We start from the raw sequence: 3,850 nt of genomic DNA on the forward strand, positions 1-3,850 counted from the left end.
TGGAAGACGGTATGGAGACTCCTTAAAACACTAGGAATAAAACCACCATATGACCCAGCAATCCCACTCCTAGTCACATACCTTGAGGAAACCAAAAGTGAAAAAGACACATGTATCCCATTGCTCACTGCAGTACTATTTACAATAGCTAGAACGTGGAAGCAACCTAGATGTCCCTCAACAGATAAATGGATAAAGAAGTTGTGCTACATATACACAATGTAATATTAATATCACTCAGACATAAAAAGCAATGTCTTTGAGTCAGTTGTGATGAGGGGGTTGAACCTAGAACCTATTATACAGAGTGAAGTGAGTCAGAAAGAGGAAGATAAATATCGTATTCTAACACATACATGCAGAATCTAGAAAAATGGTCCTGAAGAATTTATTTACAGGGCAGCAATGGAGAAACAGACATAGAGAATAGACTTATGGACATGGGGAGAGGGGAGGAGAGGGTGAGACGTATGGGAAGAGTAACATGGAAACTTACATTACCATGTGTAAAATAGACAGCCAACAGCAATTTGCTCAGGAAACTCAAACAGGGGCTTGTATCAACCTAGAGGGGTGGGATGGGGAGGGAGCTGGGAGGGAGGTTCAAAAGGGAGGGGATATATGCGTACCTATGGCTGATTCATGTTGAAGTTTGACAGAAAACAACATAATTCTGTAAAGCAATTATGCTTCAATTAAAAAAATATAACATTATCTTATCCAAGCTTCAGTTTCTACATATAAAATTTGGATAAATTATTGTTAGGGCTGTGTATGTGTGTGTGTGTGCGCACGCACACGCTATAATGATTCACAGCAACAAGTGACGTCATTTCTATTCCCAAAACTCCTAACTAAAATTCACAGCTGAAAACAAAAGGCCTTAAATAACGCATTCTATGTCTAAGTAAATTATCAGCCTTGGGCACAGCCCCTAATCATGGGATTGGTTGAGACACATTGTTTGAACAGAGCCATACGTGAACCGTGAACTTCCAGATGTTCAAGCTGGTTTTAGAACAGGCAGAGGAACCAGAGATCAAATTGCCAACATCTGCTGGAACATCGAAAAAGCAAGAGAGTTCCAGAAAAACATCTATTTCTGCTTTATTGACTATGCCAAAGCCTTTGACTGTGTGGATCACAAAAACTGTGGAAAATTCTGAAAGAGATGGGAATACCAGACCAACTGACCTGCCTCTTAAGAAACCTATGTGCAGGTCAGGAAGCAACAGTTAGAACTGGACATGGAACAACAGACTGGTTCCACATAGGAAAAGGAGTATGTCAAGGCTGTATATTGTCACCCTGCTTATTTAACTTATATGCAGAGTACATCATGAGAAACACTGGGCTGGAAGAAGCACAAGCTGGAATCAAGATTGCCAGCAGAAATATCAACAATCTCAGATATGCAGATGACACTACCCTTATGGCAGAGAGTGAAGAGGAACTAAAAAGCCTCTTGATGAAAGTGAAAGAGGAGAGTGAAAAAGTTGGCTTAAAGCTCAGCATTCAGAAAACTAAGATCATGGCATCTGGTCCCATCACTTCATGGCAAATAGATGGGGGAACAGTGGAAATAGTGTCAGACTTTATTTTGGGGGGCTCCAAAATCACTGCAGATGGTGACTGTAGCCATGAAATTAAAAGACACTTGCTCCTTGGAAGGAAAGCTGTGACCAACCTAGATAGCATATTAAAAAGCAGAGACATTACTTTGCCAACAAAGGTCTATCTAGTCAAGGCTATGGTTTTTCCAGTGGTCATGTATGGATGTGAGAGTTGGACTGTGAAGAAAGCTGAGCTCCGAAAAATTGATGCTTTTGAACTATGGTGTTGGAGAAGACTCTTGAGAGTCCCTTGGACAGCAAGGAGATCCAACCAGTCCATCCTAAAGGAGATGAGTCCTGGGTGTTCATTGGAAGGACTGATGCTGAAGCTGAAACTCCAGTACTTTGGCCACCTGATGCGAAGAGTTGACTCATTGGAAAAGACCCTGATGCTGGGAGGGATTGGGGGCAGGAGGAGAAGGGGACAACAGAGGATGAGATGGCTGGATGGCATCACCGACTCGATAGGCATGAGTTTGAGTAGGCCCCGGGAGTTGGTGATGGACAGGGAGGCCTGGCGTGCTGCAATTCATGGGGTTGCAAAGAGTCGGGTATGACTGAGCGACTGAACTGAACTAAACTGAACACAGTAACACTCACACCCTACACCCTCTCCACAGACTCTAGATCTTTGCTGTATGATAATTTCTGTTGTTAAAATTCTTGAGCCAGAGAGTTCACTGTTCAGAGATCTATGCTAGTAAGCCTGCTAAACCATGGTGAAGCTGGCAGCAAAGGGATGATGAAGCAGAAAAAGAGTGCCCAGTTGACATTCTATATTTTATTGAAAAACTAAGCAAGAACATATACATTTCTATGTGAATCAAGGAGACACTGCAGAAAGTGCCTAATCATCAGGAAACAGTGGGCTCCAAAAACCAAAAATATGCAGCCCAGATTCACAAAGGGATGTCTTCCAACATATCTACCTAATCGGGTCTACTTTAGGGATCTCCAGGAATATTTTAAAGATTTCCTCATGGAAGTTTTGCACAGTTTTTTTTGTGTGTGTGTTTGTTTTTTTAGCATTTTGCTAAATTTTTGCACAGTTGTTTTTAGGTTTTTGTGTTTTTTTAGCATTTCGCTCCTGGCATGGCTCCCATTTTGCTTTAGTATGGCATCCTTCGTGGCTCAGCTGGTAAAGAATCTGCCTGCAGTGCAGGAGACCTGGGTTCAATCCCTGGGTTGGGAAGATCCCCTGGAGAAGGGAACAGCTACCCACTCCAGTATTCTGGCCTGGAGAATTCCATCGACTGTATAGTACAGGGGGTTGCAAAGAATCAGACACGTCTGAGCAGCTTCCACTTTCACTTTCCTCCGTATGTTCTCCTCTGTGTGGTTATATAAAATGGTGCTTCTATTTTTAAAATGCCTTTTATCTGGATATAGTTTGCCAACGTGATAACCACTTATTTTTTGAGTTAGTTCTAAAATTATAAATCATATTCAGAGAAACAAGTTAAAAATTTTTATATAGGCTTTATAGGAATTAGAGTGACATATACCTTCCCTAATGTAAATCTTATCTCTGTTCACATTTCTCAACTCCACTGTGGTCCCCAAACCATTTATTTTATAACCCTTAGAGGAAACATCAGTTAATATATTGTGTCCTTTCTTGGCATTTTATACACATTTTAAAAATACACACAGTATCTCTTTAACATTATAAAAATTTATGTTTTATACTATATAATATACTTTTCATAACATATAATTCTGTATTTGACTCCATATTGTAACTTGAATTCAGTTCCATGTCAATACATATATTTATTCATTCTTTTTTAATATCTTTTCAAAAACCACACAAATAACTTTGAGAATAAAATTCCTTAAGATAAATTTATAGCACTGGGACTATAAATATAGGTAGGGCCAAATATTGTACATTTTAATTTTTCTAAGTATGTTTTACTCTAATGCAATAATTTCTACTACAAACATATTTTGATATATTTCCATAGCATGAGGTTATGAGACAGGTACTCTTCCTTTAATACAATATATATTTAATTGTTAAATACTCACAATTCAACATACATAAGTAAGCTTAATAATCTGTTCTTTTATCAGAGATTTGAAATACCATTTACTCAAATATTAAATTTCCACATAGGCACAATTCAATTTATGGTCTGTGTTTCATTATTCTATTCATGAGTCCTTGTGCCAGACAGTACAATATTTTAGTTAAGGAACCTTATAGTAAATTTTGATATGCTGATAGCATAAAT

The sequence above is a fragment of the Dama dama genome, chromosome 14 (genome assembly GCF_033118175.1).
Source record: "Dama dama isolate Ldn47 chromosome 14, ASM3311817v1, whole genome shotgun sequence".
Lineage (NCBI taxonomy): Eukaryota > Metazoa > Chordata > Mammalia > Artiodactyla > Cervidae > Dama > Dama dama.